An 18,439-nucleotide genomic window follows, 5' to 3' on the forward strand; every position below is an offset into this window, starting at 1 on the left:
CTTGGGTGTACGTCTACACACCAATTAAACACCCACCACTGGCTTGGGTCAGCTGACTCAGGCTGCAGGGCTGTACAATTGCTGTGTAGATGTTTGGGCTCAGAGTAGAGCCCGAGTTCTGGGATCCTAGTCGGGGGGGGAGGGCCCCAGAGGGCTGGGTTCCAGCCCAAGCCTGAACATCTACACAACAATTTTTAGCCCCATGAGCCCAAGTCAGCTGACCCAAGGCAGCCGCAACCAAGCCACGGGTCTTTTACGCCCATGTAGATGTGCCCTAACTGACCAAGGTGCTGGCTTCCAAAGGGCTTGATTTGTAGCTGCTAACAGCAGCCTGTCACAGGGGGAAAAAAACCTACTTTGGGGGCAAATCTATATAAATACTCCAACTTATACCATGCTGCCTCCCGATTTTCTGCTATAAGGGTTTCTTTGGGCGAAAAACAGATTGGAGTAAGAAATTATGAGTTGCAATAAATACATGAACGTGACAACATGTGTGTGGCTGCAGAAAAGGCATTTGCTTTTCAGGTAAGGGAGCTTCTGCCTTTGTTCTCCCTGTCAATCCAGGGTCTGCTTGAGAGGAATAACCCCAGGATATTTCATGGATAGCAGTGTCCTGATGGTGGAAATTCTGCTTCTAGTTTCAGCGGAACAACTACGTTGATTTTAGCTGGGTTACATCAGTGCAACTCAGAACAGAATTTGGCCCACTAACTTTATACAGCAATATTTGGCATGGTATATAATACAGTGTGAGAAGATAATAAACTGCTAACCACAATTAAAACCGAAGCTTATAGTGCGATGGTAGAAGGTGAAGGGAAATTTGGTGCAGGACACTGAAAAGGGACTGAGCAGGGTCTTGAATTATTTTTTTCACTTTGACTAGATAAATGCTTGAATAAAACTCTCTAACTGCAACAGGATTTTCTTCACAATATATCTTGGAACTTAGTATTTATAAAAGAAAGAAATATATCGGAGCAACAATCTCTCATAAAAACCTTAAGCTGCCTAGTTTTGTAATATACTGATAAAGGGTACTCAGCAGGATGTGTTATATAAGAGAAATAACACAAAATTTGAATTTGACTCGTACTGAGTAGTATCAAGATTGTGGAGGAAGCTGAAAATCTCATTTCACAAGGGATCACTGATGCAGACAAAACCCATCTATTATGTAATAGTTAAAAAAAATAACGACTAGCCTCATAGCTACTCCCAGGGTGTCCATCTGGAGTATTCTCACCAGATGTCTGAAGGTGCGGTGTGCTTGTTAAGCCTAGCCAGGAATGTTCAGCACACTGCAGAAACTGCATGTGAAGACAGTACTACTGCAACTGTGCAAGCAAAGAGGGATGGAGCACATTGGAGTACTGGTCCTCCCAGAAATCACTGCAAAGGAAGTCTGGTCTTCTGGTTAAGGTCCTGGTTTGGCATACAGAGCCTGTAGCTTCAAATTCTCGATGTGCTATTGATTCTCTCTGTGATCTTGGGCAAGCCAGCATCTCTCTTCTTGTTTCTCAGTTCCCTGCTTGGTCCAGGCACAGATTCTGGACCAATATGACTATTTTGGTAAAAGGTATTTTTTTAAATCAAATAGTTATATCAGTATGGTTGCAGTGATACTGGTATAAAAGTGCCCTATATTGGCATAATTTATTCCTCTTCCCATACATGAATAAGCTGTACTTATAAAAGGTATGCCAGCTTTATATTGCTGTTATTGTGTCCACTCTAGGGTGAGTTGTTCCACCTTAACTATACCGATATAGTTAAAGTGGTACAACTTTTATGCCTAGAAAAGGACTGACTCTGTAAAACAAACAACACAAAACCCATTTTGAATTCTCAATCCATAAGTTGTATTCCTCTGCCTGAGAAAAGGATGGACAAGTAGCAGGAGAGTTAATATCAGGAAATAATAATAACACTAATACTTTGCTAATTACTCTTTTCCTCTGCACTCGATCAAGAGAGAGATATGACTGCAGTTCACAAAAAAAAAAAACGCCAACAATTTATGTTAAGAATAAGAGGATACATCTGTTTCCTTTCTTCTCCAGATCAACTCACGCTCGTCATCATAGGTTTGCTGTATTGAAACTTGAATTTTTTAAGGTAAAAGCCAAGGGTCAGTATGTTTTACACAATGAAGCTGAAGAATATGTATAACAGCATTTCATTATGGCATCTTTGAATGTGACAATGCAAAAGGATTTCCAAATGTGGAAACTCCTAATTACAAAGAAACACCATTAAGCGTCACTGCGACTGAGATACTGGGGAATTGGCTGTCCAAAAAATTCCTTTTTCCTCTAATACTAAAATAAAAAGACAAGTGTACTGTGTATTTAATTAGCCTCTACACTGACATTTGACTTCAGTGAAACTATGCTGATTTACAGCAGCAGAAAAGCCAGCCCCAGGATTCAAAGTTCAACTTCTACACCAGGAAGTCTTTTTTATATTTGGGAGAGATTTATTATGATAAAGCAAAAGTAAATATTAGGGAACATTTAAAATGCCTGTTTTTCACAGTGGACATCATTCTCTCTATTAACTGTGTTGCATGAACAACTAGAAGGGGGCATGCCTATCCCACCTCACAACCTATTACTTTCATTTTAATATTATTTTACAGTAATGCATGAAGATGTAGGTGCTGTACATACACATAGTAAGAGACAGGCCCTGCACCAAAGAGCTTACAGTCTAAAACAAAAAAGATAGACAGACCTAAGATCACACAGGATGTATATGACAGAGCTAGGGAATGAGGCCAGAACTCCTAGTCCCCTATCCAGTTCCACAATGTGGATTGTCATCTCCCAAGGTCCACTGTTAGCTAAGTACTCCCCATTACTTGAATAACCCTTTCACACTATGTTGACCAAATCTGCCTTATGTGCTTCCTACAGCAAACTCTTTAAATACAAGCATAGAGCCAACTGAAGACAAAATGGAGGGATTTCCAGGGGCTTATATAGTATCTCTCTTGTGGGTGGAAACCCTGGCTCTCTCCTTCTGCGTAGAATTACAGCTACAAGGTGGAGTTTTGGAGTCACATAGGCAAGTCACATGTCCATGCATGATTCAGTTCTCTACAGGCCAAGCCATTGCTCACATGTTAGCCCGAACGTTCCCAGGAAAGTTCAGATGTTAGCCAACTACTTCCATTTACTTGAATAACCCTTTCACACTATGTTGATCAAATCTGCCTTAGGTGCTTTCTACAGCAAACACTTTAAATACAAGTATAGAGCCAATGCTCATAACTTCAGATATAAAAATAATACATGCATACAAATAGCATGAATACATTCAGTAGAACATAACCTTTGCAAAGATATGTTACATGGCATATCTAGCATAAAACATATTCCAGTTATGTCATATTTACACTCATAAGCATATTTCTATAAAGCATTATGGGGTGCAACGTCACAGATTCATCATTAGCAAAGTACACACACCCCTTTAATGATCTGCATTGATGCACATCAGGATTGTACAGATGTTGCAAATAGAATGAGAATATACCAGTTCAATTCAGGTGGAGTGCTAACTGAGGCAGCCTTCAGGGTTCTATGGCACAAACTATGCTACGGACTGTAGAGATTTTGCAAAATAACAGCATGATTGACCACTTTTCTTCAAAGAGAGCTGCTTTCTGTACAAGGCCTCATGTACTCTGTTCTGTAAGCAGTCACTTTTTTGTTGAAGGAAAATCATTGCTCCAGTGAAGGACTGACCTCTGATAGCTATCAGTAATGGGTGGCATTCACAAAGGTATTTAGGTGCCCAACTCAGAGTTAGGCACCCAAATACCTTTCTGAATTCCACTCTACATGTTTACTTTTTAGCTAGATACAGTTAAAATCTTATAATAGACATTGGAATCTTTGGGGCCAGATTTATCCACAAGAGGCAGAAAGCTTTGGCTCACATAGAAGAAGGTCCTGAAATATGCCATCCTTGGTTCCACAGTCCTTGTCCCAAAATGTATTTGTTCCTGTGCATTCCCAGGAAGGATAATAACGATATGAAATGGCATATTGGCTGGATCACTATCCTTTCGACGTCCCCCTCATCCTGGCTACAGACCTTATGCATCTTGCTCTCCAAGTTCACAAAATACTTCTTCTGTGGTGGTTCTGTAACGCCAACAGACCCCGGTTGTCGGAGGGCGGGATCGAACCTGGGACCTCTGGGACTTAGTGCACGAGCCTCTACCGCATGGGCTAAAAGCTAACTGGCTGCTAGCTAAAGCTGTAGAGCAGACTCATTAATTGCTTTCTCTCTCTCTCTCTTTAAGTGGTCCCAGTGCCCCTAAGATGGGACAGAACACCACACCCTGGAGGTGTGTGGGTTACAGTTGCACCTCTGAGGGTATGTCTACACTACGAAATTAGGTCGAATTTATAGAAGTCGGTTTTTTAGAAATCGTTTTTATATAGTCGATTGTGTGTGTCCCTACACAAAATGCTCTAAGTGCATTAACTCAGCGGAGTGCTTCCACAGTACCGAGGCTAGCGTTGACTTCCGGAGTGTTGCACTGTGGGTAGCTATCCCACAGTTCCCGCAGTCTCCGCTGCCCTTTGGAATTCTGGGTTGAGATCCAAATGCCTGATGGGGCAAAAAACATTGTCGCGGGTGGTTCTGGGTACATGTCGTCAGGCCCACCCGCCCACCCTCCCTCCATGAAAGCAACGGCAGACAATCGTTTCGTGCCTTTTTTCCTGAGTTACCTGTGCAGACGCCATACCATGGCAAGCATGGAGCCCACTCAGCTCACTGTCACCATATGTCTCCTGGATGCTGGCAGACGTGGTACTACATTCCTACACAGTAGGAGCAACCCATTGCCTTGTGGCAGCAGACGGTGCAATAGGCCTGAAAACCATTGTCATCATGTCCGAGGTGCTCCTGGCCGCCTCGGTAAGGTCGGTCAGGAGCACCTGGGCAGACATGAGCGCAGGGACTAAATTAGGAGTGACTCGACCAGGTCATTCTCTTTAGTCCCGCTGGCAGTCCTATTGTACCATCTTATAGCAAGCAGGCAGGAGTTGAGGATGGCTAGCAGTCCTACTGCACTGTCTGCTGCCAGCCAAAGATGTAAAAGATAGATGGAGTGGATCAAAACAAGAAATAAACCAGATTTGTTTTGTATTCATTTGCTCCCCCTTCTCTCCCTCCCTCCCGCCGTGAAATCAACAGCCGACAATCGTTTTGGTGAGGTCTGTCAGGGGCACCTTGAAAACTTTAATAGAGATTCAGTCCTGCCTGAAATACCACAGGGAGGAATAGCTTAGAGGGTTGAGCATTGGCCTACTAAACCCAGGGTTTTGAGTTCAATCCTTGAGGGGGCCATTCTGTGTGACAGTTGTTTTTGTTTCTCCTTGATGGAAGGCCACCCCCTTTGTTGATTTTAATTCCCTTTAAGCCAACCCTGTAAGCCATGTCGTCAGTCACCCCTCCCTCCGTCAGAGCAATGGCAGACAATCATTCTGCGCCTTTTATCTGTGCAGACGCCATATCACGGCAAGCATGGAGCCCGCTCAGATCACTTTGGCAATTAGGAGAACATTAAACACCACACACATTATCTAGCAGTATATGCAGCATCAGAACCTGGCAGAGCGATACCGGGCGAGGAGGCGACGTCAGCACGGTGACGAGAGTGATGAGGACATGGACACAGACCTCTCTCAAAGCACGGGCCCTGGCAATGTGGGCATCATGGTGCTAATGGGGCAGGTTCATGCGGTGGAACGCTGATTCTGGGCCCGGGAAACAAGCACAGACTGGTGGGACTGCATAGTGTTGCAGGTCTGGGACAATTCCCAGTGGCTGCAAAACTTTCGCATGCATAAGGGCACCTTCATGGAACTTTGTGACTTACTTTCCCCTGCCCTGAAGCGCATGAATACCAAGATGAGAGCAGCCCTCACAGCTGAGAAGCAAGTGGCAATAGACCTATGGAAGCTTGCAACGCCAGACAGCTACCGGTCAGTCGAGAATCAATTTGGAGTGGGCAAATCTACTGTGGGGGCTGCTGTGATGCAAGTAGCCAACGCAATCAAAGATCTGCTGATATCAAGGGTAGTGGCTCTGGGAAATGTGCAGGTCATAGTGGATGGCTTTGCTGCAATAGGATTCCCTAACTGTGGTGGGGTGATAGACGGAACGCATATCCCTATCTTGGGAACAGAGCACCATGCCAGCAAGTACATAAACTGCAAGGGGTACTTTTCAATAGCGCTGCAAGCACTGATGGATCACCAGGGACATTTCACCAACATCAACATGGGATGGCTGGGAAAGGTACAAGATGCTCACATCTTCAGGAATTCTGGTCTGTTTCAAAAGCTGCAGGAAGGGACTTTATTCCCAGACCAGAAAAATAACCGTTGGGGATGTTGAAATGCCTATAGTTATCCTTGGGGACCCAGCCTACCCCTTAATGCCATGGCTCATGAAGCCATACACAGGCAGCCTGGACAGTAGTCAGGAGCTGTTCAACTACAGGCTGAACAAGTGCAGACTGGTGGTAGAATGTGCATTTGGACGTTTAAAAGCACGCTGGTGCAGTTTAGTGACTCGGTTAGACCTCAGTGAAACCAATATTCCCACTGTTATTACTGCTTGCTGTGCGCTCCACAATCTCTGTGAGAGTAAGGGGGAGATGTTTATGGTGGGGTGGGAGGTTGAGGCAAATCGCCTGGCCACTGGTTATGTGCAGCCAGACACCAGGGCAGTTAAAAGAGCACAGGAGGGCGTGGTGCGCATCAGAGAAGCTTTGAAAAATCAGTTTCATGACTGGCCAGGCTCCGGTGTAAAAGTTCTGTTTGTTTCTCCTTGATGAAACCCCCCGCCCCTTGGTTCACTCTACTTCCCTGTAAGCTAACCACCCTCCCCTCCTCCCTTCGATCACCACTTGCAGAGGCAATAAAGTCATTGTTGCTTCACATTCATGCATTCTTTATTAATTCATCACACAAAGAGGGCGATAACTGCCAAGGTAGCCTGGGAGGGGTGGTGGAGGAGGGAAGGACAAGGCCCCACAGCACTTTCAGTAAGTTTTAAACTTATTGAATGCCAGCCTTCTGTTGCTTGGGCAATCCTCTGGGATGGAGTGGCTGGGTGGCCGGAGGCCCCCCCACCGCATTCTTGGGCGTCTGGGTGAGGAGGCTATGGAACTTGGGGAGGAGGGCGGTTGGTTACACAGTGGCTGTGCGGTGGTCTGTGCTGCAGCTGCCTTTCCTGCAGCTCAACCATATGCTGGAGCATATTAGTTTGATCCTCCAGCAGCCTCAGCATTGAATCCTGCCTCCTCTCATCACACTGCTGCCACCTTTCAGCTTCAGCCCTCTCTTCAGCCCGCCACTTACTCTCCTCAGCCCGCCACTTACTTTCTTCAGCCCACCACCTCTCCTCCCAGTCATTTTGTGCTTTCCTGCACTCTGACATTGTCTGCCTCCATGCATTCGTCTGTGCTCTGTCAGTGTGGGAGGACAGCATGAGATCAGAGAACATTTCATCACGAGTGAGTTTTTTTTGCCTTCTAATCTTCACTAGCCTCTGGGAAGGAGAAGATCCTGTGATCCTTGAAACACATGCAGCTGGTGGAGAAAAAAAAAGGGACAGTGGTATTTAAAAAGACACATTTTATAGAACAATGGGTACACTCTTTCACGGTAAACCTTGCTGTTAACATTACATACATAGCACATGTGCTTTCATTCCAAGGTCGCATTTTGCCTCCCCCCACCGTGTGGCTAGCCCCTCACCCCTCCCCGTGGCTAACAGCAGGGAATATTTCTGTTCAGCCACAGGCAAACAGCCCAGCAGGAACGGGCACCTCTGAATGTCCCCTTGAGAAAAGCACTCTATTTCAATCAGGTCACCATGAATGATATCACTCTCCTGAGGATAACACAGAGAGATAAAGAACGGATGTTATTTGAATGCCAGAAAACATACACTGCAATGCTTTGTTCTACAATGATTCCCAACTACGTGCTACTGGTCTGGAGTGCTAAAGTGTCCTACCATGGTGGACGGAATAAGGCTGCCCTCCCCAGAAACCTATTGCAAAGGCTTTGGGAGTACATCCAGGAGGGCCACAAATGCCAGGGCAAATTAATCATTAAACATGCTTGCTTTTAAACCATGTACACTATTTTAAAAGGTACTCTCACCAGAGGTACTTTCTCCACCTGGCGGGTCTGGGAGGCAGCCTTGGCTGGGTTCGGGAGGTACTGACTCCAGGTCCAGGGTGAGAAACAGTTCCTGGCTGTCGGGAAAACTGGCTTCTCCGCTTGCTTGCTTTGAGCTATCTTCCTCGTCCCCAAAACCTGCTTCCGTGTTGCCTCCATCTCACTGAAGGAGTCAAACAACACGGCTGGGGTAGTGGTGGCTGAACCCGCTAAAATGGCATGCAGCTCATCATAGAAGCGGCATGTATTGGGATCTGACCTGGAGTGGCCGTTTGCCTCTCTGGTTTTCTGGTAGGCTTGCCTCAGCTCCTTAAGTTTCACGCAGCAGTGCTTCGGGTCCCTGTTATGGCTTCTGTCCTTCATGCCCTGGGAGATTTTGACAAATGTTTTGGCATTTCGAAAACTGGAACATAGTTCTGATAGCACGGATTCCTGTCCCCATACAGCGATCAGATCCCGTACCTCCCATTCAGTCCATGCTGGAGCTCTTTTGCGATTCTGGGACTCCATCATGGTCACCTCTGCTGATGAGCTCTGCATGGTCACCTCTGCTGATGAGCTCTGCATGGTCACCTGCAGCTTACCACGCTGGCCAAACAGGAAATGGAAATTCAAAAGTTTGCGGGCCTTTTCCTGTCTACCTGGCCAGTGCATGTGAGTTGAGAGTGTTGTCCAGAGTGGTCACAATGGAGCACTCTGGGATAGCTCCTGGAGGCCAATACCATCTAATTGTACCACAGTACCCCAAATTCGACCTGGGAAGGCCAATTTCAGCGCTAATCCCCTTGTCGGGGGTGGAGTAAGGAAATCGATGTTAAGAGCCCTTTAAGTAAAAAAAAGGGCTTCGTCGTGTGGACGGGTGCAGGGTTAAATCGATTTAACGCTGCTAAATTCAACCTCAACTCCTAGTGTAGACCAGGGCTCAAAGAAGTAGAAGTATTTTTGGCAAATACAGTCCTCCTTCAGGGCTCAATCCTTCAAGGTGCTGAGCCTTCTGGCCTCAATCCAGAAAAGCATTTAAGCTTCTGATTAACTTCTTCATGTATTAACTTCAGTGGGATTGCTCCCATGCTTAAAGCTAAGCATATGCTTACAGGCTTTGCTCCTGAAGATCACAGCACTCAGCTTCCTTGCAGGACTGAGCCCATATGAACCATAACTGCTTTACTTGTCTGAATCATCCACCTGGCCCTGCATGTTATAGTCTGTGTTTTTTTCATATTCCCATAGCAGGCGAATACGTCATTAATTTCTGACCTTACCATTTCCTAATTATTATTTTCCAGAAGCTTCCTATCAACTCTGTTCCTGATCTATTTCACGTTTTCCCCCTTCACCGAGGGCCTAATCCTGAGTGGGCTGGGTATGGTGCTTACTGTTGACTTCAGTGGGGCTACTCACTGCAATAAGGCCCAATAATTAGTATTTGCCGGACAAGACCCTTAACAAACAACTTCCTTGTTTCTCTTCTGTTTTGATATTTGATCCTTCTCCTTTGCATTGACTGTAATTCAGGCACCAAAGAACAGGGGCTCCCTCAGCAACCAGCATAGCGCAGCAGCAGTAGCAAGGTGCCCTCGCCTGGTGAATAGGCTAATGCTGTGATTAACCGAGTGTTATGAAGGTATTTCAGTATTTAATATTGGAGGATGTAAGAGAGAGACAAGTAAGAGCCCCTTAAGGAGGCTGGAAAGAAAAGAAAATTTGCAAGGTACAAGAATATATTTTAAAAAATTGTTTAACTGAGGACAAATTTGATATTAAAAATTGTTAATGGGGGAGAGGGGTCACGGGCATGAGAGAGAGACCTCCCAGCCCATTCCCCATTACCTCCAAGCATATATTTTTCTAGATTTAATCTCCTGTTTTCTCCTTTTCTTGTCATCATAGAAGTATGGCCAACCAACCACTTTCAAAATTTGTGCACCAGGCCTCCAAAAAATCATAGGATTGGCATAAAAAAACCATGAGATTGTTAAAAAATACATTTGGGATCCTCTTCTTTGTTTTCTTTTTTTTTCCCCCCTTCTATTTTTTGAGGCTTTGGGTTCACATTTTCCAGTTTTTCTCCACAATCACAAGGGCTGGAAGCTTACTCTTCATTTCAGAATGAATGCTGAGGTTCCCATGAAAGCCTTTCTCCATGAGCTGGGGCTTTTAAGGAAAACACCAAATATCGCAAGACTCACAATGCAATCATGAGAACTGGCAACATTCTTGTGAGGAGTGCAAGAGCCTGGGTCTTCATCCAGCACAGCACTCAAGCGCATGCTTAACTTTAAGCCTGTGAGTAATCTCATTGAAACCAGTGTTATGACTCACCTGCATAAATGCTTTCCTGCATCAGGCTGGGTCCCAGCACATGCTTCTATAAATATCACTTCCCATTAACTGACTGACAAAGGCTAATTCTGAGATTGATACATCCCTTTTCCCAGATACCATATCATGTAACCTGGACCAAATATGCCCTATGCTCTGGCTTTAACCTCAGAACCCTGTCTCCTTAATATCTTGTCCCTTACAAAAACGCATTCCACCATGCTGGATTGTGTTTGCCTAATGACTTTTTAGGAGGATTTCTGTGAAAAACTTTGGATCCACTATGTGTTGTAGTGACAGTATATATCACACAACATGCATATTTATTTGCTAAAATGCTTCGCTTTCCACTAACTGGGAAGATCAGTAATAATTTGTTCCTACTGAAGTACAGACCCTAGACCCACAGTTTGCAAACATAAATGTAACTAGAGATGGCCAGAAGTGGGATATCTGGCTTCCCTAGACTACCTGTGGATACCTCAAGCACAGTATGTGAGCCTGCCAACTTTTATATCATTCCCAGCATGTCTTCTTCCATTTGAATGATGAGACATCACTGCCTCCGTTCTGAATCACTGGTAGATTCTCTACCATTCTGTGACAGACTCTTAGGTCAGGCATTAGTCAGGCAGAGTAACTTTAAATTCCTGTTCATTCCACAACAGCGGCTAAACACAGAGCCAGGTTAAAATGCTAGTCCAAAGGGTGGCTGAACTACCATTATTATTAATTACTACTACATAGTAATGCATCCGATGAAGTGAGCTGTACCTCACAAAAGCTTATGCTCAAATAAATTTGTTAGTCTCTAAGGTGCCACAAGTCCTCCTTTTCTTTTACTACATAGTAGCGGCAGCCCATCAAACATTAGACATTGTGTTGTTAATGTTGCTGTGTCACACTGCAGTGCAACTTAGATTCATCACATCCTAACACAATGTCACAATAGCAGGTTATTTCTGTGCATGCAGTTGGAACATAGTAAAACTGTCATCTCTGTCTCTCTCCCCTGCCCCCAGTTGAACTTGGACAGCAGAGTATTATTACTATTTGCTTCATTTGGTCAATTCAATATTTTTTTTCACCCCTCTATAGCTGGCGTTAACATGCTGGTATTCTTCAGGCAGGGCAGCGTTAGATGAGGCTTGGCCTCCAGGCAAGGATCTTCCCATTCCACCTGGAATAGCAAATATGGTACTAGTAAGGATCCCAAGAGAGAAAGAAGGCGAACTTGAAGGTCTGTCTGAGAGGGTAGGTTAAAGGATGATGCGGCATCTTAAAGCTAAGAGAAGGGAACAAGTTTAGCAGACCCCAGGAAGTTAAGAAAGTTAAGTGCACAAAAATATCCAGTTTAGGGGGAAATTGTGCCCCCTTTGTGCCTGCATCCAAGACCTTTAAATTGACAGAGCTGCCCTGGGTGCAGGCCACAGAGAAGCTATATAGAGGGACTCCAGATACACATGCAATGTGACACTATTCTGCATTATCTCTCCATCCATATTAGGCAGCTGCAAGCAGGAGGAAGGGCAAGTGCTTGTCCCACAATTCTGCAAACTACACAGATCTACCGCCTCAGGGCCCCCCACCTTCCCCATAAGAGCACATAGTAGGTCAAGGCCACTACTGTAAACCAAAAGCTGTAGTGTATATTGCTGCTCTGTGCATTGGATCCAAGCTGGAGGGTCGGATTCCATCACTATCAAGCCCTGAACAGTAGTTCGTCCCCCACACAAAGACCAGGCTTTGCAAAGGGTGAGAATCTGGCCCTCAAGCTTTTATAATTATGATTTAGAAGAAAAAATGCAGGGAGTGACACACCAGTTTTTTACAGCATGATTCCCAGTGGTGACTCTTGTTCTTTCACTTAAAGTGATGCAATTAATGAAAGCCCAGCCAGTCCCAGTTTGCCTAACATGAGAAGACAAAATTACAGCTACTGAAGCATGTATCAGAGTAGCAGCCGTGTTAGTCTGTATTCGCAAAAAGAAAAGGAGGACTTGTGGCACCTTAGAGACTAACCAATTTATTTGAGCGTAAGCTTTCGTGAGCTACAGCTCACTTCATCGGATGAAGCATGTAAAAGAGCAACAGAAAATCAAAAACTACTCCACAGTTCCTGTAATCTAGCGATGACATGGTGACAGCTTTGAATTGTTTTGTAATATGTGAATTATTCATGGGCCTACAGTCTGACAGACAGATCATACCACCACACTGATTTTTATTTTTAAATGTTTAACAGATAAATCCTTTGAATCAAGAAAATGAGACAAGGCTAAGAGAGATTTTGGCTTGTTTTGGGGTGGATTTTTCTAAAAAAAGTCTGCTGCCATAATTTTGGCTATTAAAATAGGTATTAATTGAGCAGTTATTAATGTTACTGGTCGGCCTGCACTGAACTCCAGATTATGGTACTGTTAAATTAGAGGAATTCCTGTTCCGTGGTGTTGTTTTTTGGCTGGTCCACTATTATGGGTTTAACTTCACATGATGCATTTTCTTCAGTGCAAATTTCCTTCAAGTCATCAGCAGAGATGCTGGATGAGGTTATGGATGTGCCAACAATAAATTAACAGAATGTCATGGACATTCTCTCAAAAATTGTTCTTATTTTCTAGTTGTTGTTTCTTTTATCCCACTCCCCAGACTATGTCTTTCCAACCCTGCAGGACTGGTGTCTGGAGTGTACGATCCTAGAGAGCAGCAGACCAACCCAAGCCAGGCAACAACAATCTAATTATACGACAATAGAGGCCCTAGGCAGCTGAGATTCAGGAGCAAACCTGTACTTAGTGGTGAACATATACGCTATTCCTGGCTCTCTCACAGACTTGCTGAGTGACCCTGGGCCACTCATGTAACTTCTCTGTATTTCAATTTCCTTATCTTTAAAATGGAGTGGATAACAATACTTACCAGACAGGGGCTGTTGTGAGCTTTAACTCATTGCGGGAAAGTGGTCTTATGATTAAGGTACTGGACTGAACCTCCCAAGACTGAGTTCAGTTCCTGACTGGTCACAGACTTCCTGTATGACCTTAGACAAGTTGCGTAGGCTCTCTGAGCATTAGTTCCCTCCACCTCTGTGTCACCCTTCTTACCTCAAAAGGGGTGATGTTCATGAACTTATCCTCACATCTGTGGAGTGCTCAGTGACGTCAGTGGCAGGGACTATGGAAGTATCTAGATACCTAGATTTGCAAAATGCTTTGAGATCCTCAGCGGGAAGCTGTAAACTATTATGCACTGTTATTATGAAGGTTCTGTTTTCCACTTATGTAACTTCCTCATCCCTGCAAACATGCCTTGAATCACTAGGATTCTCTTCCATCTGACAAAGATAAATTATCTTGGTTACAGATGAAAAGATGTCTCCTTTCCTATTTTTGGAAGAGACTCCTCGCTCAAAATTTTCAAATGCTGATGTCTAAAGTCTCCTAAAGCCATAATTAGATACCTAAATAAAACTGGCTGGATTTTCAGAAGTGTCAGGCACCTACAAATAATACTGAATTCAATAGGAGCTGCTAGATATGCAACACTTTTGAAAATCAGACCACATATTTACCTGTTAAATAGGGATTTCAGATCCTAACTTTAACCTTTCAGATCCTAATAGATTACCCCTTTGATATCTATATGCCAAGAGTTTATAAGAAACCTCAGAGGTTACTAGGATGCTGTAAAATGCAGGGTCAATAGCACCAGAAAGATGGCACTAAATCAGGGATGTATGTAAGATGTTATGACACAATGAGTGACACTCTGATCCATATACAGTATATCATATATCATTTCTAGGCCACTGAAGAGGATAAACCAAAGTGCACTGTTGTCAATTGGATTAAATTAATTTTTTCAGATACAGCCATAAATTTGAACAAGATGCCTCTTAAAAATAAATGTAGATGAACTAACTTTAGTGGTTGAATAGTTGTGAAATAACCCAGAAACTCACCTGTGGAGTTGTGGAGCTTAATAGAGGTAGGACATTGCTAAGGTTTATGAAATCCAGGCAAGGTCAAGACCACACAGCAGGACTGGAAACAAACAGGACCTTTAAGAATTAGCTACCTGGAAGAGTCAGCTAGATCTCAGTACAGTGGAGAAACAGTAGGTAATAGTAGGTGCATAACATTGTTAAGCCATTAATATGAGTAATAACAGGTAAAATACTGGAAGTAGATACTTTTCTTGAATAATGTTTCCATTCTGCACAACACTGTTTTCATTAAGGGTCAGGAATGTTCTACTGTCCAAAAACTTGAAGAGATTTTTGCGGCCTGATCCAATTCCCACTGAAGCCAGTGGGAGTCTTTCTATTGACTTCAGCTGGAGTTGGATCCTGCCCCTTGGGAAAAGGTCTCTGTCAGTAAAATCCTTAAGAAGTGTGGAGAAAGAATGGAGGGAGGTAAAGGTGCTAGACATACAAATGGAATAGATACCATGATGGATGACAGCTGAGTGATGTATGGCTGCTACAGGTCCCTCACAGTGACTCCCATCTGCCATCTCCGTGGAAACACTGGAGCAGTTGCTGCTGAGATCCAGTGAGAGTGAAGGGGTAAGAAAAAGGGAGGATCGCAAACCCCTCCCCACTGTCACTTCTCTCGGGATTGACTCAAGATTCGGCGTGGGGGGATGGGATGAAGTAAGAGGCTCCAACTCAGTAAATACCAGAGCAGGCAGAATTCTCTCACTGAGGGAAATGGAGAAATCTAGGAACAAGCTTATCAGTACAGCTAGTGTGTGCACATGTGTGCTTGCTGGGGATTGAAAATTTCACATGAAAAGTTTTCATTTCCCCCCGCTTGTTTTTCCTTCAAATTTCGAAATTGCTGACCAAGTGGTACAGGTAGGTGGTGGAGAAATGACATTAAACCAAAACTTTTCACAAGCTTTTTAGAATGTTTTTACTTTTCAAATTTTGATGACATTTCTAAATTCAAAAAGTTTCTACTGGCTCTACTTAGTGGGCAATCAGAAAAGTCTGGCATTACACAGGGAAATCCTGTCTGACTTATATGGTGTCATTAAAAATGTGCAGAGATAAAGATGTGAAATAAAATAGGATTGAGCTAAAGGGAGCTTGTTATTTTACTTAGACTGGAAGTTCTTTGGCAAAAGGGGCCATGTTTTTATTCTGTGTTTGTACAGCGCCTAGCACAATGGGCCCCTAGTCCGTAACTTGGGCTCCTAGGTGCTTCCACAATACAGGTAGATAGATAAATAAATAGTTGTGTCTGATCACAAAAAAGGAGTTAAACATAACAAACCAATATGACTCTCATCCCTATTAATTCTTAGACAAAAATCCTCAACTATCATAAATAGAGAGGACTTAAAAGTGGGGAATTTTCACAAGGTTTTTTCCACCTCGTTTTTGGGTGAGATTTTTTTCATAAAATTTAACACAAATTTCAAATTTTGAAAACTTCTGAGCAACTCTCTTAATCAAAATGCTACTGAAAATCTTACTTCATAATAATACTTCTTCGTGAATAGCCAGATTCGAAGAAACACATAAATTAACAAGGCCCATAAATTGCAGCTTTGAATCAGTTACAGGGAAAGAAAAAACAGTTAGGTGGGAAGAACGTCATAGATATATAATTATCTTCTACAATGAAGTCCATAAAACAATTGCACTCAATTGCTCCATTTAATGTGACAACGGGAATATAAAAGCTTGAAATTCCCCTTTTATATGTTTAACCTCTGACAAAAAGGTTAAACACTTTTTCCTTAGAGCTACCATTTCCTGAGTCACATCAGGAAGTGCAAGAACTATACAACTCCAGATTAATGTCTTTGTTTGCTGTCATACTAATTGTAGAATGCATTGCCATCTGAATCAGAAAACTAAAATGACCATTTCTTGGTATTTCGGCCCCAGAGTGGGTCAGCAATAGGTTCCGTGATCATCTGCACCTGTAGAAGAGGACAGAGATGCTGAAGGGAACTGTCACTCAACAATAAGGAAAGGAGTACTTGTGGCACCTTAGAGACTAAAATTTATTTGAGCATAAGCTTTTGTGAGCTACAGCTCACTTCATCAGATGCATTCAGTGGAAAATACAGTGGGGAGATTTATATCCACCCAGAACATGAAACAATGGGTGTTAGCACACACTCTGTAAGGAGAGTGATTACTTAAGGTGAGCTATTACCAGTAGGAGAGCGGGGCAGGGGGGAGGGGAACCTTTTGCCACTAACCCAGGAACCTATCCTTGCAACAAAGTCCTTTGCCAACTGTGTCCACATATCTATTCAGGGGACACCATCATAGGGCCTAATCACATCAGCCACACTATCAGAGGCTCGTTCACCTGCACATCTACCAATGTGATATATGTCATCATGTGCCAGCAATGCCTCTCTGCCATGTACATTGGTCAAACTGGACAGTCTCTACGTAAAAGAATAAATGGACACAAATCAGAAGTCAAGAATTATAACATTCAAAAACCAGTTGGAGAACACTTCAATCTCTTTGGTCACTCGATTACAGACCTAAAAGTTTCAGAGTAACAGCCGTGTTAGTCTGTATTCACAAAAAGAAAAGGAGTACTTGTGGCATCTTAGAGACTAACCAATTTATCTGAGCATAAGCTTTCGTGAGCTACAGCTCACTTCATCGGATGCAAATGCATCCGATGAAGTGAGCTGTAGTTCATGAAAGCTTATGCTCAAATAAATTGGTTAGTCTCTAAGGTGCCACAAGTAGACCTAAAAGTTGCAATTCTTCAACAAAAAAACTTCAAAAACAGACTCCAACGAGAGACTGCTGAATTGGAATTAATTTGCAAACTGGATACAATTAACTTAAGCTTGAATAGAGACTGGGAGTGGATGGGTCATTACACAAAGTAAAACTATTTCCCCATGTTTATTCCCCCCTCCACCCCCCACTGTTCCTCAGACGTTCTTGTCAACTGCTGGAAATGGCCCACCTTGATTATCACTACAAAAGGTCCCCCCCCCTCCCCCCGCTGGTAATAGCTCACCTTAAGTGATCACTCTCCTTACAGTGTGTATGGTAACACCCATTGTTTCATGTTCTCTATGTACATAAATCTCCCCACTGTATTTTCCACTGAATGCATCCGATGACGTGAGCTGTAGCTCACGAAAGCTTATGCTCAAATAAATTGGTTAGTCTCTAAGGTTCCACAAGTCCTCCTTTTCTTTTTGCGAATACAGACTAACACGGGTGCTGCTCTGAAACTCTACAGTAAGGAAGATCTTAATAGTGAAAAACAGTCCTCTTTTATTTCAAGCAGCTGAGATCTATTTTAAACATGTCGATCAATGTTAGTTATGACAATTCCCTTGGCAAGGTAACAGGAAAGTTCTCAGAACAGAAAATGGAATATCTGTGAAAGTTTTCCATATTTTCCATTTTTTGACCGAAAGATACTTCAGGCCAGATCCTCAGCTGGCGTCAACAAGCATAGTTCCATTGATGTGGCTGATTACCACCAGGTAAGAATTTGGCCCACTACTATCTGAGGGTGTGTCTATACAGCATTTTGGAACAAGCCTCCCAGCCCAGGCTGACAGACTTGGGCTAGCAGGGCTCATACTAGTGCTCTAAAAATAGCTGTTTAGACAGCACTTTGAAGTTAAGGATTCGGGCGGGTAGAGCCGGATCTCCTGCCCAAGCTGCCACTTCAAAGCACTGACTGATCAGCTATTTATCAAGCGCTAACACGAGCCCCCTTAGCCTGAATCTGTTGACTCCCGTCCAAAATGCTGCCTAGACAAACCCTTATTCCATCAGAGCTGATTTTCAGAAGTGCTGAGCACCCACAGGTGAAGTCAACTGGAACTTAAGACACTCAGCACCTTTGAAAATCAGGCCTTTAGAGCCAGGCTGTGCCATTTTAGTT

This window comes from Natator depressus, chromosome 6, assembly GCF_965152275.1.
Source record: "Natator depressus isolate rNatDep1 chromosome 6, rNatDep2.hap1, whole genome shotgun sequence".
In the NCBI taxonomy this organism is placed as follows: domain Eukaryota; kingdom Metazoa; phylum Chordata; order Testudines; family Cheloniidae; genus Natator; species Natator depressus.